The 26,834-nt window shown below is 38.6% G+C and overlaps 1 protein-coding gene across 10 annotated transcripts in view; it reads right to left on the bottom strand.

Annotated features, from left to right (window-relative positions):
• The window catches only part of Cadps2 (calcium dependent secretion activator 2), a 558,168-nt gene that overhangs the window by 288,383 nt on the left and 242,951 nt on the right, over window positions 1–26,834 (bottom strand). The window lies entirely within an intron of this gene.

The following is a 26,834-nucleotide window of genomic DNA, read 5'->3' as shown; positions in this document are numbered from 1 at the left end:
AGTTTTGAGGTGTCTTTAAAAACAGATTAAAACTTTTTGTAAGGGTAGAAAGACAGACAAAGTTATTTCTTCAAACATGATAAAGAGTGAAAAATTTCTGGATAACATCTCATTTGGAAGACAGAAAACTATTGAGGGATGGGTCAGGGTTGGTAATGATTACTTTCATAAGAAAAGAAAAGTCCTGCAGTTCTTATTCTCTCCTCACTGTCTCTTAGATATTTTCAATCCCTTTAAAAAGAGATAGCTTCTATTCTGCTGCTCTCAAGATTGCTAAGGCCTCGGAATAATAGGATAAAATTGTACTCTACTGTCGTATTTCTCTTATGAAGTATTCATGCCATTAAGCCCACATATCTGGCATGGAGAAGTCATTTACACTTGTATCATTTTCTTCTGGGAAACTCTTGCAAGTACGTTAGCATAACCCAGGAAAGATAAAAGATATAATCTCTTACAAGCACTTCCCTTTCTCTTCCTTATAGCAAAGTAGTTCAAAACATTATCCTGGAGCATCTAATTTTAGAGAGAAAATTTGTCTCATACTATATAATAGTTTTACTTGGCCAAGACAATACCAGAAAGTGTATAACTTTTTATAAAATGAAAACAAAGGCTTTTGAGAGTTTAAATATAGGAAGATAATTTTAAAGAATTGATATATAAGAGAAATCAACTAAAATGTAAAGAATAAACATTCACCATATATCTAAAATTCAGGATGAGATTCATACCAAGAAAAAGAAAGAAAGAGAAAAAATAACATAGAAGAAATACAGAACTATGTAGCAAGAGTGAGCTATCTACAGAACTTTAGCAGGGTGTTCATATTCCTCCCACACCTTCAACTTGCAAGTTTATCTGAGAGAAATATCTTGGTTACTTCTAACTTTGAACATATGTAAAAGTTAGCAATAGTATATAAAGTGGGAAAAAAAGTCCCCTACAAATGCAATATATGTATACAGAATCTTTTTTCTATTTAAAATGTATTCTATTTTTGAGATTATAACATGAATACAATATTTCTCCCTCCATCTCTTCTCTCCAACCCCCTCATATAGTCTGCCTTCAAATTTGTGGCCTCTTTTTTTCGTTGTTATTGCGTGTATATATATTCATTATTATATATATTATATATATATATATTATATATATATATCTATATCTCGCACACCTTTAATCCCAGCACTTGGGAGGCAGATATATATATGTTCCTAAATACATTTTAAAGATATAAAATTCTACAAAACAAAATAGAATCTAGAGGATTAGGGTATAACTATCTCTAATTAATCACTACAGCACTTGCCACTATCAAGTCTTGTCCATAAGCTACTAATTCATTTTATCAAGATGCCCTACAACAACTCACTCCTGAGCTGTCAGGGTTAAGGTGGGCTAATAGTCTTTGGGACCAGTCATAGGAGTGTGAGAAAATGTCTTGCTTGGTATTTAGTTAATTTCCTCTTGTCAAAGGCTGGCAGTAAAGTCACATACTCCTGAACTGTTCTAATTGCTCCAAAGATTATGGACCAGCCCTGCTTTAGAGGACCAACATAGAATGTTTAAAGTGGGAACCCTCGGATGAATCACCTACACAGGCATATCACATTTCCATACCAATTGTCTTCTGAGTGTCTACTCAGAGATAACACAACTTTTATGTTCCTACTCCCTTTTAAATATGATCTTTGGTTGAGATGATGAGAACTCCCAACTGTGCCAGGGTAGTAGGGATGCAAGAGAAGTCCATGAGTTCCACAAACATTCTGGGTTACAAAAAGAACAAAATTGTCTAGCATTATTTGTAAGGGGCTCAAAGGGGGTAGACAGATAGAAATGCCAAAAGTTCTGCCTGATGAGACAACAAAGGAGCTAAGGGTCAGCTGGAGATGAGTACCATTACTGCTGCTTACAGCTGTTTAATGTGCTGCTGATGCTGCAGCCTAGGTCATTCACTCTTACAGAGGAAACAGGATGGGACCAGATCCTAACAAAACAGGTGAATGGATGGGCAGCGAGTCCATATGGACAAAATGGAAGACAGATAGATGGCTATTTTGGGTATACTGTGTTAATATCAAGGATGAATAAATGGTTAAAGAAGCCCCTAGAAAAACTGGGAGTCCTTTGCTTAGTTCACTTGAGACATATACATATGCATATGCATATACATATACATATACATATACATATACATGGTATATATACATACATACACATACATATACAGGGTACACATACATACACATACATATACATACATATACAGGGTACATATACATATACATATACAGGGTATCCACCTCTTTATGGGCTCCAAATGAGGGAGTTGCAGCCTTTGTTTCATCCGGTATATCTGATTAGCTTTGCGGCCTGGTGTAACTGATAGGATTTTATTATGTCCATATACTCTTACAGTCCCAATTCATGTTGAAAAAGATTATAGCATGGTACCTTTTCTACTCCTTTTCTACGTGTCAATTATCTGTCTACACATGTGTGCTATGTTAGGGGGAAGTCTTGAGTTATATTAGTTTAATTCAGATTCCGAATAAGGGCCCTTCTTCCTCTATTGCCTGAGCATGGAAAGGGTAAGATTTTATTTTTTTATTCATCTCTTCTAATGTTAGGCTATCATCAAAAGCCTTATTTTAGTAAAGAAGAGATAATGTTAAAAATCTACTGAATGCAAGCTCAAGACAAGCAGTATGACCAAGACAAAACAAAAAGGCTAATTCAAGCAAATATAATGTTATGGTAAACTCAGAACACAATATGGACAGCAGTGATTAAGCAGTTAGAAAAGAGAGGCCTAAGAAAGGTATTTAAGGAATTGATTTCCCACAGAGATAAACCAGGGCAAAGTTATACAAAAAAGGGAGCCAAAGTAACTGGAAGAGCAGGATTAGAAAATTCTATGGTGGCTTTTATTTAACTTTAAACTGGAATAACCAGTCTCAAACAATCAACTTCTTTCATGTAGTGAGAGAGAAGAAAAATTTCAATTTTGTGAATGAGTGGCTTTCTTAACAAACCCAGAAGTTCTTTTATCTATGAAAAAAAATTCAGAACTCTGATAAATCCTCAGGAAATGTATATTTATTAAAAAGAAACAACTCAAAGTTCCCCAGCTCAAAGGCTCAAAAAATATTTTTAATGACATCATTGAAGACAACTTTCCTAACCTAAAAAAAGAGATATGCCTATAAACATACAAGAAACTTATAGAACACCAAATAAGTACTCCCATGAAATAATAATCAAAATACTAAATGCACAAAGAATCAAAAAAAGAATATTAAAAGTTGCAAGGGGAAAGAAAACACAAACTTCTCAATAGAGACTCTTAAAACCAGAAGGTCCAGATGTTTTGCAGATGCTAAGAGACCACAGATATCAGCCCAGATTACTATACCTAGAGCAAAAGTAATAGAAACTGCATAGGCCTGGTATAAAAATAGACAAATTGATCAATGGAAGAGAATCAAAGATGCCAAAATAAATCCACAAACCTAAGGACACTTGATTTTTGAGAAAAAAGCCAAAACCATACAATAGAAAAAAAAAGGAAGCATCTTCAAAAAATGATGCTGGTCCAACTGGATGTCTTCATGTAAAAGAATACAAATAGATCCTATCTGTCAACCTGCACAAAATTCAAGTCCAAGTGGATCAAAGACCTCATAATGAAACTGGATACACTAAATCTGATAAAAGAGAAAGTGGGGAATAGCCTTGAATGTATTTGCACAGGAGACAACTTCCTGAACAGAACACCAACAACTCAGGTACTAAGATCAACAATTAATAAATGGGACCTTATGAAACTGAAAACCTTCTATAAGGCAATGGACTCTGTCATTAGGAGCAAACAACAGCATCGACAGAAGACTAATATCAAAAATATATGAAGAACTCAAGTAATTAGACACAAACAAAATAACTCAATTAAAAAATGGGGTACAAATCTAAACAAAATTTTTGACAGAGGAATCTCTAATGGCTGAGATGCAGTTAAAGAAATGTTCAATATCCTTAGCCATCAGGGAAATGCATACAAAAATGACTATGAGATTCCATATTACACCCTTCTGAATAGCTAATCAAAAACTAACGTGATGGTTCATGCCTGCAAGGATGTAGAATGAAAAGAGTATTCTCTTTCATTGCTTCTGGGAGTACAAACTTGTATAGCTACTTTGGAAATCAATATAGCACTTTTTCAAAAAATTGGGAATTGATCTACCTCAAAACCCAGATTATCACTTCTAGACATATACCCAAAAGACATTTCATTCTATCATAAGGACACTTGCTCAAATATATTCTTAGCAGCTTTACTTGTAATATCCAGAAACTGAAACTAATCTATGTGGCCTAAGAATGGATAAACCTAAGAATGGATAAAAAAATAATGTTTACAGAATCATGTGTGACTCAGCCAAAGAAAACATTAAAATCATGAAATTTGAAGGTAAATGGATGGAGCTAGAATCATTCATCCAGAGTGAAGTGACCCAGTTCCAGAAAGACAAAAATGGTGTGTACTCACTTATAAGCTAATATTAGTCCTAAGGTACAAAATACCATGCTACAAAACATAGACCTAAAGAAGCAAAGTAACAAGGAGGGGCCAAGGAAGAAAGTTTGAATCTCACTTAGAAAGGGATAGAGATTAGACATCAAAAGTGGATGGAGGGAGGGGACTGGGTGGGGGAAGGGGTGGGGATCAGAACAGAGGGGATGAGGTGGGGGAGCAGAGGGGTAGAGAGGACTGAGAGAGACCTCTGGATTGGGAGGGAAGCATCTCTGGGATAAACTAGGAAGCTCCCATGAATCTATGAGAGTGACCCTAGCTAAAACACCTAGCAGTGGGGAGTATGGATCATGAACTGGCCATCTCCTACAACCAAGAAAGACTTCCAATGAAGGGATGGGGACACCAACCCAGCCACGAAACTTTAGACCCACAATCTGCCCTACCTACAAGATCAACAGGAGTAAGATGGAACAGAATTTGAGGAAATGGGCCAACCAACAACTGGCCCAGCTTGAGAACCACGCCATGAGAGGGAGTCCACTCCTGACACTATTAATGATACTCTGCTACGTTTGCAGATAGGAACCTAGCATAACTGTCATCAGAGAGACTTTACTGAGCACATGATAGAGACTGATGCAGAGACCCACAGCCAAACATGAAGTGGAGCTTGCAGAATCTTGTGGAATGAGCCAGAGGGTTCAATGACAAGAAAACCTACAGAATAAAATAACCTGGGCCCATAGGGGCTCATAGAAATTGAACTGCAAACTAGAGAGCAAGCATGTGACAGATTCAGGCTATATATATGTAACCGTTGTGCAGCTGAGTCTTCATGTGCTACTCATAAAGCTGGAGCATGGGCTGTCTCTGATCCACAACCTGACTGTGGATCCCTCCCAACTAAATGAGCTACCTTGTCTAGCCTCAATAAAGGAAGATGTATCTGGTCTTACTGCAACTTGATATACCAAAGTTGGTTGATATCCACAGGAGGCCTCCCCTTTTCTGAGAAAGGGAAAAGAAGTGGATGTAGAGGGGGAGCAGAAGGAAAGAGGGAGGAAGAAAGAAGGGAGTGGAAGCTGCAGTTGGGAATTAAAGTAAATTGTCAGGAGCCTTCTGTCTGCTTCTGTGTAAGACTGCCTGCCAGACAGAGTCAAGGCAGGCCAGTGTCTGCTGGCAGATTTCCTTGCCTGCTGATGAATTGAACAATAAGAGGGGATACAATCGAGGCTCAAGGCAAGGGGCTGAATTTTGGGGTCGAAGGAGCAGGGTCCTCCAGAAGGGAACATATATCATGTGTGTATGTCAGAGGTTGTTTCTGCTAGCTTATGATTCTGTTTCCCATAGCACTGTTAAGTATAAAGAAGCCAAGCAAAGTAAACGCTGATGGGGTATTGACCTTTAGCCCTCCCAATTCTAACTCTTGCCTCTGAATCTTCTTTCTGCCTTTTCTATGTTTAATCCTCACTCACCCCCTCAGAGGACTGTTTGACTTGTGCTGGTAGAACCAGTAAATAAGTAACTTAATAAAAACAAAACCAACAACCACCACCCACCACCACCAACAGCATAATCACCACCTCCTCCTCTACCACCACCACTTACATCACCATCACCACTACCACCTCCTCCATCTCCACCACCACTTCCATCTCTACCACCACCTCCACCTTCCTCCTCCTTCACCACCACACAGCCACCAGCACCAGCACCACTATCTCCATCTCCACTACCTCCTCCATCTCTCCCACCACCTCCACCCTCCTCCTCCTCCTCCTTCACCACCATCACAGCCACCAGCACCAGCACCACCAGCACCACCACCTCTACCATAAAACCTTCTTGAATAAACTAACTGGGGAGAGGTGAAAGAGAAGCAAGGCAATCAGTTGAAATATCATTCTAGGCAGGATATGCCATACTCATCTGTCCACAATGTCCCACAAAGTTCTAGCCACAGAACATGTACTCTTGCCTTTTCTTCACCTGCAGTGCTCACTCTACCATCCCACCACTTGTCTGAGTAACCACTTGTCCTTCTGCTCAGGGGTCCAAGGTTACTGCCTCTTTCAGTAAGATTTTAACCATTTCCATCTGCTCTACTGGATGAGACTCTGAATGTATTGTTTTGTTAGATGTTAGCATAAGAATATACTGATTTCAAAGCAGTTTTCCAGTTTGACAGCAGTAATCCTATGTTCTTGTTATTAGTTTTAGTGGCTGCTTACAGTATATGTGGGAAGTACGATATTTTTTACCATCTGACATTAGTGACCATTTCAAATCTAGAACCTGGAGGTTGTATGACACAGAGTAAACCCCAACAATTTGTTGAAAGAACAGATGATGAATGACAACGTATACCTCATTTTCATCAATTCATAAAAAGATCATGAATCAATACAGAGAAAAAATGAGACAGAATGGCCAAGTGTTAATCACACTAAATGAGTGTAAAGATCATCACCCAAATTAGCTAAATATATAGCAGGGTTATTATTTGTGCAGAGCATAGCCAGTCCATAATATGCCTCTCCCTAAATGCGGGCTTTAAGAGGACAGCCACAAACATAGGAGACATGTGTTTTTATAGCCCAGAAAGGTTAGGGGTTTCCAAGGTTTTGGTGCTTTCCAGAAAAACTTTAGTTATATAGAAAATGAGCAGAATATCTCAGAATTATTTGGCAGAACATCGTATCTTGATGTTCGAGGGTGGAGGTTAGGGTATGGTCAGAGTTTAGGTTGTGGAACAGGTCAACTTTCAGGGACTTGAGTTTTACAATAAAGAGAAACAAACTTATTTGGCCATGTAACAAGATGGCTGGCTGTTGATATTAAGATGGAGTCAGGCTGGTTTGGCACTAGGCCCACCACCTATAGGAACTTTATACAGTGGAAACAACATTTCAGTGGCAAATGGTGCTAAAACAGTTATTTAACTATTAAAAACATTCCCTTAACTGAGTTTCATTGCAGAGGGTAAAAGAAGACAGTATGAAGAGGGCTGTAACAGGTGGAAGCCCAATATTTCTTGAGAGAGACTTCTTGACAGTGTCTTTAAATGTGCTAACATAAGGGCAGGGATCATGTCAAGCCAGGAACTACTCTGATTAAATAATTACCACACTGGACACCTGCAGACTGGATATCCAGTCTCTCCCAATGAGATGGTCACTGATAAACACAAAAGCACGCAAGCTACTTCATGTTTTCAAACTCACGTGTCCTTATGAATAATGCAAACAGCTCAAGGAAGGGAAGGCTATTAATCAGAGATAACAGATGGCTCCAAACCAGTCTACATTTTAAAACATGTTATTACATTTAACTAAAATCCAGTATGGTGTTAGAACATTAACAGTGGCTTATGAAGGTTTTATGACTTAGATAAATGAACACATCATGTCTTTCACAGTTGATAAATAACAAAGATTTGACAGATCTAAACATCATTTACCCTGCTACCTTCTGATGCAGCTTCTCTGTCCTCAGGTTACTATAAAGAAGAGGATTTCTTTCTAAATATATTTTTCAATGAGTAATATTTTTTTTCTTAAAAAGTGTTTTAGAAACTTGAACATTCTTTGAAGTCTTTTGGTGCTTTAGAAATTATTGATCTTTTTTATAACTTGTCATCTTAGGTTCTCTCTTTAAGGTTCTGTCATATTATCTGTTTCCTGCTGCAGGAATTACTATAAGCTACATCACATAAATTAGATATCCTATGTTGGCTTAAGCAGCAGCAATGATTTTCTCTAAACATGAATCTCTTCTAGTTTATTAAGTTTTTATTCACTGAAAGGCTTACCCAAAGTTAAAAACAAACAAATACAAACAGAATTATACAAATTGGGGCCAAGGTCCCTGGTATACATTGTAAAACCAAATAATACCTTTTGTTAGGTATTATGTTAGGTTTATGAGCCAAGTTTCCTGCAGCCCAGAATGGCTTCCAACTCACTATAAAGTTGACATGTATAGTGTGGCTCTTGATCCTCTTGTTTCTACTTCCTACATGCTGGGAGTAGAGGAATAAAGCACATGTCCAGTTGAAATGCTACAGAGAATATTAAGACACAGTTTACCCCCAAATTCCTTTTTAATATTGTTAATTAATTTCATAAACATTAATCAGCCAAATGTGTTTCACATGTTTATAACTTTGGATGAGTCAAAACTGTAACTGGGTGATCTCATTTAGTCAGGATAAATATATTGATGTGTCCTTCTACAAAAGCATACCCAATTTGTGACAAAGGCACTACTCAAGGCAGGAACCTGGAGGAATTGATAAAGATGTCACTGAAGAGTGTAGCACACTAGTTTATCCTATGACTGGTTCAGTTTGCTTTCTTAAGCCATCCAGGACCACCACTCAAGAGTGCCAACCACTCACATGGGCAGGCTCTCCACACCAATCACTAATTTTAAAAAATGCCCCACAAGCTTGCATATAGGCCAATCTGGTGGTCACCATTATTTCCCTAGCTGAGTCTCCCTTTTCTCAAATGTCTCTAGCTTGTCATGTTGAGGAAACAAAACAATCCCCTCCCCCAACAGCCAGAACAGGTATAATATGTAAATGACACATTATCTCACAAAACTCCATTTGTGCCCTTTGATTACAAAGTGCTTACAGAGCTGAAATTTAGTAGTCTGGTTGGAGGTTGATCTATTCTGGAAGTATATTCCCCCGAGATAGGAGAGTTTTAGCTATTGATTTGTTAGTCCTTGTTTCCATAAACTAAACTGAAAAGTAAGCAAGAGATGTGGGTAGAAACTTTTAAGTGCAGAAAAACACAGTTGTATGTTTGGCTAAATAGTCAACCTGTGCTTCAAAGATGTCCGTATTGGGCAACATAACCTATTAAGATGATATGATAATAGCTTTAGCTTTTATAGGATTCTTTCTTACATTTAGGAAGTGTTTTCTGCCATGTGAATTGCAGAGGAGGTTTTATAACCTATATTGATTTTGCTGTTGTAATAATGTTCCATATGGGTAAGGTAGGATGTAAGGTAGGGGTGTGTGTGTGTGTTATTATTTAGAATGTGTGCCATGGAACGTAAATTGCATGTTACACTTAGATTGTGTTTAGCTGTGTTGAGGGTTGAGATGGTAGCAATTAGCTACTGCCTGTTAGCAAGCACATTTAGCATTCCCTAGCTTACCTTTCTCATGCTTGGAAGATGGGAGGTCACAAGTGTACAGTGATGGTTTGACGTGCATTCTATTTTTTATTAATCAGTATTGTCTTTATAGCTGAACATTATAATGCCATCTCATTAATAGACTCAAGGTAGTACTATTTCTCCTACTAGGGGAGGCAAGGAATGCATCAAAGGGACCCAGTGATTGGGTGTAACTTTAGACAAGAGCTAGGCTCTGTCTTCAAAGGCTTTGTGGAAAAGAAAAGGGAGGCAACAATCATAGGATGCAAGGTGTTACAGAATCAAGGGGTTTAAGGAAAGACTCACAATGAAGGACACCCTACACCAAGCCTTCGGGGGCAGAAACAAAATGACAGATAGACAGAGCCTGTGTGAGGACAAGGAGGCTTCCCTCTAGGAATGACACCTCCTCCTACTGGTGGCATCTAAAAGTGTAGGTGGATCAGATACCAGAGAAGCTAAACAGGCTGCCATGCAAGGGAGCACTGCGACTGACCTCAAGAATTTTTCCCATCAAAAGGAAAGCATACTTCCACTACAGGGTATGATTCTAAGTAGGAAAGAACAAGGGAGTGGAGAGGATCAGTCAGGGTGAGTCTTTCACAGGACTTCACCCAGGAGATAAAGCAAAGTCATTACTGAAGAGGCCAGGGCCTTATATAAGCAGGTGTGTATTGTAGCAACTTGACTGAAATGCAAACAAGAATAGGGGCTGGTATCAAACAGAGCTACATAGAATAAACCTAGTAAGGCCCAAAGCAAGCTGTCTGCAGTGATAATACAGTGAGAGACAGATTTCCAACATGTTGGAATGAGCAGGCTTTGGATTATGGATCAGGAAGAAGAAATTAGAAACACCCAAGTTTCTAGTTAGGATGCTTGTCCAAGTAGAAATACCACATATTCATATGGTAAAAGAAAAAGAAATATCGTGTTTTAAAAGGTTTATTTATTTGTTTATTTATTTGTTTATTTATTGTTTTCTTTTTGGCTTGATTTGTGTGCATGTATGTGTGTTTAACCTCTTTGAATGTGATAAATTTAAAGAGTTTGAAGGTACAGAGACAAAAGAAGACATACACTCTATACTAGTATAAATATCTAAAAACTAGATTTTGTTGATCACAGAAGGTTTTTTTTGTATCTTTCTTTGTAATGATCTTTGTAAAAATTTCTTTGAAAATAGAGATGATACATACAATACAATTTATATATTAAAATAATATAGCACAATGTCCTTCCATTAAATAGAAGAGAATAATAATTATATTTTACTATAAAATTATTTATCATCTGTGGCATATGGATAAATATTCCTAGATGATACCAATTATCTTTCCTTGTAATACATCTTACTTTACATAAGTGACTTTATAAAACTGTGGGCTGTTTGATCACTGTAGAAGAATATGACACTTAAATATGTTTATTATGTTGGCTGATTTTAAGAAAAATGATCACTGGAAAATATACAGATACTTTTTGTCCAGACTACCAGAAAGCTACATGACAGAGTAGGAGGTCACCAAATCAAAACAACACATGTGGTAACTGAGTAAAGGAATTAGCCTCTTTGTGAACAGAAAGAGCAGCCCCATGGAGTCAGAGCAGCAGAGCCAAACTCAGCTTGGTGTAAACAAGCTTTTTCTTTCTAAAGATCCCACCTCCTGCAGGAACACAGCAAAGGTCACCAGCTAGGTTGGAGACCTTCTGAAAAAGGGAGCCATGAAGCATTCACAGATATGCCCAAGAAAACACTAATGATGAAATTTTAATGTAATCTCCAATTTGCCTGATGATGAGGGAAACAAGTCCATCTGTTACCAAGTCTCATCACAAAAGTGACTAATCACCTGAGGACCACAAACTTGCTCCAGGCTTTCTAAAAATAATGTTGCTTCTGCAATTTTAATGAGTTTGCAACAGCAGAAATCAGGACCCCCAACTCTAAACCTGATTATGAATTAATTCCAGCCTCTTGGTTAGTAGGGTACATGCTTAGCATGACACTCATTAATAATTAAGTGCAATAGAAGAACCACATGGTACCATCTTGTTGAAAGCTGAATTTGGAAAAATGTCTGATCTGCCTGTTTTGGTCCTATTTAGTAAAGTTCTCACTGTAGAAGCTGGTTCAGAAGTAGGCTTTCTCAAAACCAGTACAGCTTTTGCACACAAAGAACTTAAGAGTCACATGTCCCAAAACATTCCCCAATTAGATACATCATTTTGAGTTCTCAGAGGGAACTTCAGGTATAGCTGTTTAATATTGCTAGTGAGACTTACCCTTAGCTACTGAGCACAGACACACTGGGCACTTCCTTTTGGAATGTACTTCTGGAATGTTAAATGACAGGTTGAGCTTCTATGACCTTAACCTTACACACATAGTTTGTAAATATTGTTTAATCTTCTTCTCCTAGACATAATCTCATCTGAAATAGGAACGAGATTAGAAAATGTAGAAGACTTCATCTCTGCCACCTTGGCAGACTGACAGAGAAATCTGTAATATTTTTGCATACAAATATTAAAAATGTTGAGGATTCTTATGAGAATTTGCCAAATTCGATAAAATCCAAATGTTGCCATCTGCCAGCCAAGCTATATTATGGCAAAAGAGGAAAATTAAACATCAGAACACAGTGAGAACCACAGACTTGCTCCAGGTAAAATCGTACTTTTTTATAAGCCAAGTGATTTCAAATCCTTGCCAGCCGAATCCATCTTGCACTTTATGTAACCAGGAAGTCTGAGCCAGGAATGTGAAACTGATTACTCTCTAAGAGTCGACTAGCTCTCCCTTTCTATTTCTTTCACTATACACGCTTAATATCAATACAGTTTCTTTGGTGGTTTTTTAGCCAACCAAGTTCTTTCAGAAACCAAATGAACAAGTGCATGTGTCTTCAAACTGTTAAATAATGTTATGCCCAGAGCTTTGCAGTGTGTCTCTTGAGTGTACTCTCTCTAGAACATACACACAGGAGAGAAGAGGATGTGTTAGTACAAAAACAACCCCATTGAGCTTTCGCAAACATAGTCTTTCCTTAAACCAATGAAGTCATATACTCTTGGCATCAGGGTTCCTCTATTTATTTACTTATTTATTTATTTTTAAATTTCATAAAAAAGGAAAATCTACATGCATCTTACTCTACAAAAGTTACCCAATAAGGTGATCTACTTCAGGTGATATATCTGAAAACTTCCATACAGGAATGCTTCTAAGTTATGGTTGTTTTTAATACATTGAGTTAAATCAATCTACTTGCTGTTAATCTTACTAAGTGACCTGGCATCAAAAAATTAATGTAATGGATATATCCCCCCAAATGATGCTTTAACAAGGCAAAGGTGTCGTTAAGGTGGTTGGATATAAATGTTTTTGCACATAGTTAGAAAATACATAGATCAGAATCACAACCAAAGGAGAGTAGAGAAGAAAGTCCATTTTTTCCCAATGTGGATGATTGAGATAAATGGTATAGAGTAAACACATAAAATTAAACTTCATTTGCAAAGATTCTTTCATTGTACGTGTATCTGTATGCCCATTTGAGAACATGTACACGTGAGTTCAGGTAAATGCAGAGGTCAGTGGTGTCAGAACCTTAGAGCTGGAGTTCCCAGGCTGTGAACAGCCTGATGAGAGAGGTAGAGGGAGAGAGAGAGAGAGACAGAGACAGAGAGAGACAGAGAGAGAGAGACAGAGAGAGACAGAGAGAGACAAAGAGAGAGAGACAGAAAAGAAGCTGGGGTCCTCTGCAAGAACACCATGCTTTCTTAATTTTAGAGTCATTTCTTCAGTCCCTTAATCTTATTACAAGCACCAAGATAATATTTCATACAATCACTTAAGTGAAAAAAGAAATACTATAGAATGTATTTATAAGCATGCCCAATAGAGACATTAAAAGATGAAGTTCTATAAAGCCACATATGTTACTAGACTGAATATAAAAATGGAAATATGCAATTGTGTATTAAGAAGTCTTAATATAAAGGAATATTACAGGAATCGGGTGAGATCTCAGCTGATAAAGTCTTTGCTTTGCAAACACAAGGACCCACATTTGCTCCTCAGAACCAACATAAAAAGTTGCTGGGCATGGTGGCACACACAGTCTCAGCTCCGAGGAGGCAGAGACTGGCTGATCCCCAGGACTTAGAGATAAGACACCTTAACCTACTTGGTGAACTCTGGCCCAGTGAGAGTTGCTGTCTCACAAGCCAATGTGGATGGTTCCTGGAGTATGGCACCTGGCTTCCACATGCAAACAATCCAGCATGTGTACCCCTACACACATACATGTGAATGCACATGCACACATACAATCGTAAAAAGTGAAAAATTCAAAACATAGGAGTGAGTTCTTAGATCAGCCACTCTGAGTTGAAACTGATCTGCAAGCTCTGAACAGTTTGGTACTGGAGAGGGACTGGGAAAGGGCTGTGCACTCAAGTACAAGCACAGAGGAGTAAGGACAGGGGGCATCTTAGGCTCCTGTTTCTCATTGCTCTTCAGCTAACCAGTGCTATCTGGATACAATGACTTATTTGAACATTTTTCTGTATCTCCTTCTCCTGGAAGAGCTTGCCATGGTGTGATTATGGTCTGTTGCCGTCTCCTGCTGCTTTCCCCGGTGAGTGTGTTAAGAGCATGGTCTTCGGTGTGGCAGCCTGTGTGGTGAAGCCTACAGATGGTAAGGCAATGGTGCAGCTCTCAAGCCATCCTAGTTATAAAGAAGTAAGCTTGGTCATTCCCTGGTCCTGCTCTGACTCCCTGCTTCACTGTGTGACCTCTCCATCTCTCAGGGGATCCTGCCATAATGCAGGGATGGAGAGAGGGCTCACAAGAACTAGAATTATGCTGTTTGGTTGGTAAGCCTACAACAACCTGATAAGTCTCAATAAGTCTCTATTCTTTAAATATCACCCCATCTCAGGTATGCTATTATAATAGGAGCTGAGTAAGATACCAAGGTGTTTGTACCAAAGTGTTCAGATTTTCTTGTGTCTCGGAGGATCCTGATAATATATAGTTGCCTTTGCTAACAGACCAGCCTTTGTTCTGCTGATCCATGTTCCCAGTGGGGAGTCCCAGCTGCGTTTCCACTCCACAGCTCCAGAATGTGTAACAGTTGAGTGCCCTGGACATAATAGATTAACACAATGCCAACATGAGAGACACGGTTCCAAGGTTCCTGCCAAAATTTACGACAGAGCGCTAGAGGTCTTTTGACGGCTGAGTTTTACCAGAACAGATATAAATCTTCTATGACACCAGCTGAGAAACAAAACCAGTGACGTTAGGGACTGCATGACAACCAAAGGATGTTCTCCCATCATAACTGACACGGAGGCATTGCTCATGTTGAAAGTCACATCCATTTGATGAAAACTAATGCTCAAGTCTTTAAAAAAAAAAGGTGCTTACCGAATAAATATCAGACACAATAAAAATACCCAAGGCAAGAATCCCAGGCAGAGGTCAAAGGACAAACACACACACTCATGCACACGCACACACACACACAGGCACACACACATACCACCAACATCTTGAAATTCCTGGACTTAAAAACAAAATGCCAGGAGAAAAAATTAGGAAAAACATAAAAACTTGAGTAGAGAAAAACACAAGGAAATGAATCAAGTGGGCTTCCAATAAGCCTTGCTGTCTCCATTTTACCTGTTGAGGAAACAGACTCAAAGAGGCTTAATTAACTATCCACAATACCACAGCTAATCAGCACCACGGCTAGGGTTTATACCAGCGTCACTGTTCTTCAGAAGCCCATGTTACACAGATCAATGCCTACTGTAAGAACACTGAAATCATTGTTTTCAGATTAGGAGACTCCAAACCACCAAACAATTCTCTTGTTGTTTGGTCTCGTGTATACAGAAAACTAAAACTGTGAAAGAAACCAAGAGTTGACAGTTGCTGCTGGGGGTGGGTGGGTAGGGGCATGGAAGACATGGGGTGGCATGACTGGCTGAGGGGCATTCAAAGATGCTAAATGCCCAGGTATAAGACGAACAATTTCTGCAGAAGCACTGGTGGCAAGAGACAAAATGAAACCAACCACGAGATTCATTACATAACTATGTGTGTAGCAGTAAGAACACTGTGGAGTCGCACACTGAGAGTATTTACCACCACTGACAACTAAATTGTTTAAAAGATTATTAATTTTCTTGACTATTACCCTATATATTTATATTTGTAAAGTTCTAGCCTTTGGTTATTTTTCAAATTATAAACTTATTTAGCAGACCACAAAATGGTATTCAATGAGATTTCTTCACGTGATTTAATGCTTCCTTATCATAAACATAAACACCGTTGGCTTCTCTGTGCTCTAAGCATTATTTGTGACCCAGAGATAGGGTTTTCACTACCCCATAGATGGCTCTGATCTAGAAAAGATCTGTACCACAGCACTGGAGGGGCCCGGGCAGCTTTCCTGGGCGTCGTGACTGTGCCAGGAGGGAAGGCATCGCTCTTTCTCTGTCTGTGATTTTCCTGTGAATCATGGTAACAAGTCTCCTGACCTCCGGGCTTGGTTCTCACTGGAGGATACAGCAGATCTTAGAAGTGCAGCCTTCAAACCTTCTGGAAAGCTACATAACTTCTTCACACATTGGTAGGTAGACATTTAGAAATTTTGTTGTAAATTCTAAAAAGTTGCAAAGGGGATGATTTTTGGTGTATTTAAAACCCTGGCATTTAACATAAAAACCACAATGTTCTTAAGTAGAATCCATGATATGTAATGCCTACAATGTTCCCTTTAAGTAGGATCCATTATATAAACTGTTGACAGCAGTGTGACTGGAGCACCTCTCATTCACAGTATGATGACCAGTATGATGATTAACAAAACACACAGTCTTTCTCCTTTTCCTGGAACTGCTACTTTATTTCTGTTTCTTCAGAGACTTAGAATTTGATCATAATGCACAGTAACAAGTGAGCATTCTTTGATGAGGACCTTATTTATCTACATCAAACTTAGAAATCAGAAAATAATTGTGTTTTCCAGCCATAATGTTCTTATGCTAAAACTCCTGAATTTAGTTATTGCAATTGCTAGTACTCAAGGGGATCAGTGTAAATGATAAAGTGCAATTCATTTCTTAAACACACATCTCAAAGAAACAGCATATGTTTTGCTTCCTAAATAGCAGTGCCCAGAGTTGCCTAGTTCAGCCAGGATTTTATTTCAGGTTTTCGTTTCTCTGTTGTAAGAACAAAGAAAATGAGTGTAAGAGAGTGTTATTATAGTAATGCCCATCAATTTGCTTACTTTCCATTTAAATGTCTCCAAGGCATACAGTGATTAACAGGCGAAGACTAGCTTTTAATTATTTAGCAGGTAAAGACTTGAATAAATCCATCAACTTGGTTGAAAACAAAGTACTGAGAGACATCTAATTTGCTAAAGAATTTATTGAATCATAATTCAACCACTTTCTCAAAATCAACAGTAATCTCTCCCCTTTTGAGTACTGCCCTGGAGGGTTTGCCATTCTGGGGAAGAATCAACAGGGAAGGAAGAAGATGGCGAAGAGGAATAGCTTTCTTCTGGAAAGCAGGAAAAGAATCATTGTGAAAAGGAGATTGAGAAAGAGACTTTGAAGGTAATGGGCTCTCTCCTACACAGAAGTGTGCTGGGGTGTGTGTGTGTGTGTGTGTATGGAGCCAGAGGCGTCATATGTCAATTCTCCTAACACTGGCCTTGGGCTGAGTTATTCCTTGGGAAATAAACTGTCTTGTTTATCCAGGAGGCTTCACATCTCAGTTTAGAAAATACCATCTCAGCCAGGATGGCAAGTGTCCAAAAGGGATTATGTAATTCTAGCCCAAGAGCCCTGAAATATAAGAAAATAATTTGCTATCTTGAAGAGAATGCTTTTCATGGAATGTCTGGAGATATAGGAGTTGGGGGTAGGAAAGAGAAGAAGCCAGAGACCGATTGGTATACTTGTATGTATTATTTCAGGATAACTAATGTGTACGCTCCTTTCTGGGGGAAGACTATTTCTCTCACTCTCAACATTCCTTACTTTGCTGTAGTTCTTCATGTAGGTTGATGGTCTTTGTGTGGGTTGTGTAGGATTGCCATTCCTTTCAGCTCCTTTCATCCCCCTAACTCTTCCATAGGGGTATCCGACTTGAGTCAAAGGGTCGGCTGTAAGTATCGGCATTGGTCTCAGACAGCTGCTGGTAGAGCTTCTCAGAGGAGAGCCATGATAGGCTCCTGTTGTCTTTAAGCACAATATAGCATTAGTAACAGTGTTAGGCTTTGGTGCCTACCCATGAGCTGGATTCCAAGTTGGGGCCAGTCACTAGACAGCCTTACCTTCAGCTATTCTTCCATTTTTATCCTTGTATTTCTTTTAGACAGGAACACACATTAGGAGTTGCACATTCTCCTGTCCACTTGGTCATGTGTGTTGGTGGTGGCTTATTCACCTCATATTTAGGCAGTCATGTTGGTGACACTCTATGGGTATAGACACTCCTAGGAGGTTCTGTCTCACAGGATGCTTTCTGTTCTGGCACTAGAAATGTCTTTATGTAGATTACTGGAGCACTCGCTGAGATCTCTTACTATGTTAGTATCACAGAGGTACCAGGTGGCATAATATATAGACTTTGTGTCCCAGGAGCATCCCAGCTTTTTTACTTTCTGTTAAGTAAATGAAATTCAAACATTAAAGAGAATACATAGTTTATATCATTAATCCAGGAGCCCACAGGGAAAGCAATGAGGACAACAACATTCTTTGAGGAATGCAACATCGGCAGAATACCTAGACATTGGTGAAAGGTGAGAGAAGGTTCTTCAAAGACACACACTAGAGAATATGTGGACATTTGTCAAAAAGAGGCTCCCCCCAAGCATAGACTGTCAGGGATAGGTTCTAATGCTCTGAATTAATCTTGCCCTCAAATCAGGAATCTCTGTGTCCAAAATGCTGAAGGTCCTTGTCTCCAATTCATTTTTGATCAGTCAATAAAGAACCAATGGCTGGACAGGTAGATTGAGGTGGGACCTTGAAGTTGCATGGGCTAGGAGAAAGGAGAATCGCCATGATACATAAGAGCAGCAGGAGAGAACCTGCAACCAACCAACCATGTAAGAATTCAGGTAAGTGCCCACTGGCACTAAGGCAGACTCGTGAAAGAATGTTTCTCTGAAGCAGCCCATAGGAGAGAGAGGATGTTCTGCTAAAGCAAACAGCAAAAGGACACATGATGAGGGACGCTTTGCTAACAACCTGCATATATTGCTCCACTTTACATTGTGCAGTTGAGCTCCATTTGTCAGGACTCCATGGATGTGGGCTGATTGGATGTATGTGCTGAGGCAAGACATGTACTGACGCAAGCCATGAGGTGGACACTGATGTTTGGAGGACAAAAATAGGGCTCAATGGGGTGACAGAGATGGAGCTTAGCTTGCTGGTACAGCTAGCTATGCAATGGTTGTGGGTCTTGTGTCTTCAATGATCTTCACTCAGAGAGTCACAGATGAGAACTTTGCCTGGTGTTTTTGCCTGGCTGTCTCTGCTAGGTTGTGTCTCACTGCTGTTGCTAACCTGACTCGACTGAACTGGATGGCTGGTATATCCGCAAAGTGTTAGTGAGTGGTGGACCGAGCTGCAGCTACTTGCTAACCTGTGAACTGAACTGCCAATTTCCAGACAACACAGATGGGAACTGCTCCAAAGAATCTTTCTAAACAGATCCACTCCCCACTCCCTGTATCCTTTCTTTTTCACTATCTTTGGTGGGTGGTGGGCTACAACGGAGGTTAAACGTTTAAGAACCATCATTAAAAATACGATCTGAAAAAACAATTAAGTTACAGATGTACCTCCATCTGTAGACTGAAACTTTATTATTCTAAATTCACATTTTATTATGTCTTCAACTATGAAGACCCTGGATTAACTTTTTCTTTACTTACCAGTGTATTCTTAATGCATTTAATGCCCATATTTGTCTCTTTAGGCTCCATTTTACTCTGTATCAATCTTACAAAAATGTTATTTTTAGTGACTTTAAGAAGAGGAAACAATCTGTCATGATTTTAAAGATGGAAATGAGAAGAGGAAAAAAAAAAAAAAAAAACTCCGTGTAGCTCAAATGGTTTCCTTTTGATTTGTAAATTGGGAAAAAATTTGATATATTATACAAACTGTAGCATAGTCTATTTCTAATTTATAAAGATATCTGGCTAATTAATTATACTTTAAAAGTCTGATATTAATAAATTAAGCTGGAAATAAATGTAAGATTAAGAAAGGTATCCTTTTTTAGTTTGAATGTGGTGTATACATTTAGTCTTCCAAACATTTGCCCTAATCCTTGGGTCACTCTGAGAAGCTCTGTATTTTTAGCTGCAATATTCTTATTGCTTTGACAATTTGATTGTTGCAGAGATATTATAAAAATTTAGGTTAAAAAATATAAAGTTTACTAATGTATACCAGAAGTCAATTATATTTCTCACATTCTGTCTAGCATCTGTAAACACATTTCTCTAATGATGTGACTTATCAATTTTTCCTGTTTCTTATTGCTTTTTTTTTTATCTGACCCCTCTCAAGGAGATAAGAAGCAGAGACTCAGCAGTGCAATCAAACAGCTCCATAAGGCAAAAAAGACACAATGTGCATTGTATGCTGTTGCTTAGTAGGGCTTGGGCTTTGAAGGCCTTGAGATATATGGTTTGGCCTGGTTTCAAAATTGCTATTCTCCTGCCTGAGCTTTCCAAATGCTAAAGTTTCAGGTTTGTAGTAACACCACCTTTATCATTCTGTTTGTCTTATCTTAACATAAGTAAATGTAAGCAATATTTAATTCATTGTTCTGATTATCATTGTTACCTTACTAAATCATACATTTAAATTGATGAGGTTAGGTCTCACTCCATATGTTCTTTTATGTTCATTTGAAATAATTTCATAGTCCTTATTTCCAAAGTATCAAGACATATCTAGACTCTGCCTTTGAGATCATATACTCCTGAGGATATGTAGGCAATCAAAGGAAGATCACCACTGGAAGATAATAGGTCTTAAAATTACAGATATACTAGGAATTTTCTGTCTACTACATGGCCATAACAAACCCTCCTGTCCCCACTTACTACCCCTCCACTTCCTTTAGATACTTTCATTAATGCTATGGGCTAAACCTCAGATGAAGGAGATAAGGGCAAATGGTAAAATGCTATAAAGTTATAATCAAAAATATTTTCATAACCCATCCCTAGAAATTAAAACTTTCCTTGGCAAAAATATAATTTCTTCCCATTACCTTTTTCTGTTTTGTGTATTAAAAGATTAAAATTAAAGGCAAAACTTTACCAAACTAGATTTGATCTTCAGCAATCCTTTAAGTCAAACTTGTCTGTAACCATTATTTACTTAGGACCTCAAATTCTATATTCTGAGTAATACACCAAGCTTCCTGGCTACTTCTGTCTAATTACCAGCAAGAATTCTGAACTACAGGAATGTAATGGGCGATGGCTAGCCCTCTTGATTAGGTTTATTCGAAATAGGGGCTAAATAAGGCACTTTAATTAGTATCAGGCAAAAGGATGAACGTGTCTCCAACAAAGCACAAACTGTTGAAGCAAGAAAAATGTAGAGAACGTGTCTGAGCCATAATTGTGAACGATGATGGCAGAGACAAACCTGTTTCCTGTTGTGCAGGATGAGTTTGGGGGAAGTAACTTCATTGGAAAGCTCCATTGTAGCACTCAGGCTGTGGGAGTTCAGGTTATCCACCCCTAGGAAACAGCTATCCACTCAAATCTCTTAATTCATTTTAAAGGTTACTCTGTTCATATAAAACCACAAAAGCTATTTGGGTCAAATTTCCTTGTGAAGAGTAGTGTTAAAGACCATGAGGTACTTATTGTAATATTTTTCTCTCTGATACTGAAGAATATTAATTGACCAAAATATTCACTAATAAATTTCCTATCAGAATGTTTCTATAACTACCTATGAATATTTTCGATATCTAGTGAGCAACATTCCATAAATCTTTTATTACCTATGAAAAATATTAGCGTTAAAGAAATATGTGAGCATAAATTGAATGTACAGTTATAAAAGCTATGATAACCAAATAAGAGCCAAATATAAAGAATAATTTTTTTATGATTTAATTCAGATATCTTTGATACTGGTGTGTTCTTTCCTGGAGTATAGGCAAAAATATACTACAAATAGGTGTTGCAATTTTTTCAAACTGTCTTTTAAGACACAGTCATGATGAAAGTATTGATGTAACAAAGTTTTAGTGCCTGCCATTTACCTTGTGAAGCAATGTACTTTATATATATATATATATATATATATATATATATATATATATATATATATATTATAACCAAATAAAACTTGCTGAGATTGGACAGACTAAGGCATGGCAGTGGGAACTCTTAGGACAGTTGACACGAGTCTCACAACCTCACAGACTAGGAGCAGAGTTGAAATATGCAAAGGTTAGTGCTAAAAAAGAACTTCTCAAGAATTCAAGAGGATGTGTGTGCTTTCAGTTCTTCTGGGGCGACAAGACTTCAACTACATTAGCCATTGAGGTGAGAGGTGCAAAGTGGGACTTCTTATCCTGTAGCTAAGAAGCTTCTGACATTGGCTTGTTTACTATACAAAGAACAGACCCAAGACACCAAAAAATGAAGGAAAATGAAGGTGCACTGAAGGGGCACACACAGGTAATGCCACTATAACGGCACACAGAGGTAACACCACTGTAGAGACACACATGGATAACACCACTGTAGAGGCACATACAGATAACACAGAATCATACAGAGGGATTCATATACAGTCGAATATAAGCCAATGCCAAAATTTCCACATGAAGATATTGTGAAAACAAACAATAAAGCAAATTAAACTTTTCAAAAGGAAGAAAATCATATAAGTTAGAAGTTAATTAAACAGAATATAGAGGAGGGAGAGGTGTAGGCAGAAAGGGGGCTATGGTAGGAAGGAAGAGATGAGGGGTAGGAGAATGGAAAACTACCACCACGACAGTTGGAAAAGGCCATATGGAAACTTACTATTCTATAAGCTTTCTAAAAGCATGAATTAAAAAAGTTTAACTGGACTTGTCCTACATGGGAGGTAGGATAGGGTGGCAGAGATAATGTTTTCCCCAGTCACCATAGGTCATCAAACATAAAGTCTACTGCTGGGATTAGGAAACATGCCTTAGAGTTGTTGGTCAAAAGGGTTCCAGAGGCTTCCAAACAATTCAGGCAAGTATCATTGCTTCTGGTTTCCCCCTAGAATGTTATGATAAGACCCTATTGCTGAAGACGTCACAAACTTTTCTACAGGGCATAGAGTAACAGTTCTTAGCCTGTGGGTTGTAACCCCTTTGGGAGTTGCATATCAGATATTTACATTATGATTCAAAACAGTAGTAAAACTATGGTTGTGAAGTAGCACCAAAACCATTTTATGGTTGTGGGTCAGCGCATCATGAGGAACTGTATTAAAGGGTCTCAACATGAGGAAGCTTGAGAGCGACTGGCCCAGAGCAATGAAGTTGGTACACAGAAGCTTTCTTCCTATGAGTTAGCCTTCATTTTGTCAGGAAGTGCTATGTAGGCTACTGTGGGAGAAGAGTCATCAAGGCGCTGTGAACTGTGAATACCACAGTCATGGCCAGACTGGCAATGTATGACCATTTAACCACTTTCTGTAGGTTGTCCATATTCCAGCAGTGGATGGCTCCATTCCCTCAGGAATAATAATAAATAGTTGGGAAGAAGAAGAAGAAGAAGAAGAAGAAGAAGAAGAAGAAGAAGAAGAAGAAGAAGAAGAGGAGGAGGAGGAGGAGGAGGAGGAGGAGAACATGATAGAATCTAGGACCATAAATTGTATACATATATGAAATTCTCAAATAATTAACTGACATTTAAAAATTTAAAAACATTTTAAACTTGGCCTCTACAAAACAAGAAAGCTCAATTTAAAAAGCTACAGACAATTAACAGACGACTGAATTGCAAGTATGCACATGCTCACATGTACATGCGTACACAGGCAAGTGGGGTTGGATGCACATGTGCACGTGCACACAGTGAAAATGAAGTATCAGTGAAAATGTGTAGAACCTGAAACTCTTTTTTTTTAATTTTTAATATTTTTTATTACATATTTTCCTCAATTACATTTCCAATGCTATCCCAAAAGTCCCCCATACTGACCCCCACTTCCCTACCCACCCATTCCCATTCTTTTGGCCCTGGCATTCCCCTATATTGGGGCATATAAAGTTTGCAAGTCCAATGGGCCTCTCTTTCCAGTGATGGCTGACTAGGCCATCTTTCGATACATATGCAGCTAGAGACAAGAGCTCCAGGGTACTGGTTAGTTCATCATGTTGTTCCGACAATAGGGTTGCAGATCCCTTTAGCTCCTTGGGTACTTTCTCTAGCTTCTCCATTGGGAGCCCTGTGATACATCCAATAGCTGACTGTGAACATCCACTCCTGTGTTTGCTAGGCCCCGGCATAGTCTCACAAGAGACAGCTATATTTGGGTCCTTTCAGCAAAATCTTGGTAGTGTGTGCAATGGTGTCAGCGTTTAGAAGCTGATTATGGGATGGATCCCTGGATACGGCAGTCTCTAGATGGTCCATCCTTTCATCACAGCTCGAAACTTTGTCTCTGTAACTCCTTCCCTGGGTGTTTTGTTCCCAATTCTAAGAAGGGGCATATTGTCCACATTTTGGTCTTCATTCTTCTTGAGTTTCATGCGTTTAGCAAATTGTATCTTATATCTTGGGTATCCTAAGTTTTGGGCTAATATCCACTTATCAGTGAATACATATTGTGTGAGTTCTTTTGTGATTGTATTACTTCACTCAAGATGATGCCCTCCAGGTCCATCCATTTGGCTAGGAATTTCATAAATTCATTCTTTTTAATAGCTGAGAAGTACTCCATTGTGTAAATGTACCATAATTTCTGTATCCATTCCTCTGTTGAGGGACATCTGGGTTCTTTCCAGCTTCTGGCTATTATAAATAGGGCTGCTATGAACATAGTGGAGCATGTGTCCTTTTTACCAGTTGGGACATCTTCTGGATATATGCCCAGGAGAGGTATCGCTGGATCCTCCGGTAATACTATGTCCAATTTTCTGAGGAACCGCCAGACTGATTTCCAGAGTGGTTGTACAAGCTTGCAATCCCACCAACAATGGAGGAGTGTTCCTCTTTCTCCACATCCTCGCCAGCATCTGCTGTCACCTGAATTTTTGATCTTAGCCATTCTGACTGGTGTGAGGTGGAATCTCAGGGTTGTTTTGATTTGCATTTCCCTGATGATTAAGGATGTTGAACATTTTTTTCAGGTGCTTCTCTGCCATTCGGTATTCCTCAGGTGAGAATTCTTTGTTCAGTTCTGAGCCCCATTTTTTAATGGGGTTATCTGACTTTCTGGAGTCCACCTTCTTGAGTTCCTTATATATATTGGATATTAGTCCCCTATCTGATTTAGGATAGGTAAAGATCCTTTCCCAATCTGTTGGTGATTTTTTTGTCTTATTGATGGTGTCTTTTGCCTTGCAGAAGCTTTGCAGTTTCATGAGGTCCCACTTGTCAATTCTCGATCTTACAGCACAAGCCATTGCTGTTCTATTCAAGAATTTTTCCCCTGTGCCCATATCTTCAAGGCTTTTCCTCACTTTCTCCTCTATAAGTTTCAGTGTCTCTGGTTTTATGTGAAGTTCCTTGATCCACTTAGACTTGACCTTAGTATAAGGAGATAGGAATGGATCGATTCGCATTCTTCTACACGAAAACAACCAGTTGTGCCAGCACCATTTGTTGAAAATGCTGTCTTTCTTCCACTGGATGGTTTTAGCTCCCTTGTCGAAGATCAAGTGACTGTAGGTGTGTGGGTTCATATCTGGGTCTTCAATTCTATTCCATTGGTCTATTTGTCTGTCACTATTCCAGTACCACGCCGTTTTTTTATCACAATTGCTCTGTAGTAAAGCTTTAGGTCCGGCATGGTGATTCCACCAGAGGTTCTTTTATCCTTGAGAAGAGTTTTTGCTATCCTAGGTTTTTTGTTATTCCAGATGAATTTGCAGATTGCACTTTCTAATTCGTTGAAGAATTGAGTTGGAATTTTGATGGGGATTGCATTGAATCTGTAGATTGCTTTTGGCAAGATAGCTATTTTTACAATGTTGATCCTGCCAGAACCTGAAACTCTTGTACATGGCTAGTGAGAACAGAAATGGTCCAGGGAGTGGGTGAGAAGGTGTGCTTATTCTATAAAGGGCTAAATCCAGAACTATCACATTCCTGGTAAGTGTACAGCTACTTGAACAGATATGTGTGTGCACCTTTTTTTTTTTCAAAACACACAAAAGTTGTAAATAATTCTACCATTTATTAGCCAAAATAAACAAACAGGCAAGGTATGTATATGGATATATACATACAATAGTGCATGACCAGATACCTGCTATAAGATGTAAACACTATGCTCTATAATAGATGTTTTGCTAAAGAATACATATAATATTTTTACACTCATGAAATGTCCAGAACAGGCAAAAAGGCAAAATGTAGACAGAGAGTCCAATAGTCATTGCTCAGAGTCAGTATGACTGAATGTTGGTAGCTAATAAGTACCCCACAATTAACAGTGGGGTGGACTGCACAACTTGGCAACGATGTTACTCTATTACCTTCACATATTTACTGCAACTAAGTCATAACCAAGTTCCAAACAACTCAAATAAATCCTCATCGAAGACAAAGACATAAGACTAAATAGGTTATGATTTTCTCCTACTCTTTTTTAAATAAAGAACAGACAATAAAAAAAATAACAGACTAGGAATATGTCAATCCAAAACCTAAAGAGATGGCCCAGAAAACTCTCACTGATTGGGTTATGCAAAGTAAAGGGTAATTCCTCAAGAAGTAATATCTGAGATTCCCAGGGACAAAGTTTTCAGAAGAAAAGAAGGAAGAGTACAGAGGGACTTGATGTGGTTTGGGGACCTCATGAAATGCAG

Source organism: Mus caroli, unplaced genomic scaffold (genome assembly GCF_978045245.1).
Source record: "Mus caroli unplaced genomic scaffold, Mus_caroli_1 scaffold_7, whole genome shotgun sequence".
Classification (NCBI taxonomy): domain Eukaryota; kingdom Metazoa; phylum Chordata; class Mammalia; order Rodentia; family Muridae; genus Mus; species Mus caroli.
The sequence above is the reverse complement of the archived record's forward strand: the minus strand, read 5'-3'. Positions and strand labels throughout refer to the sequence as shown.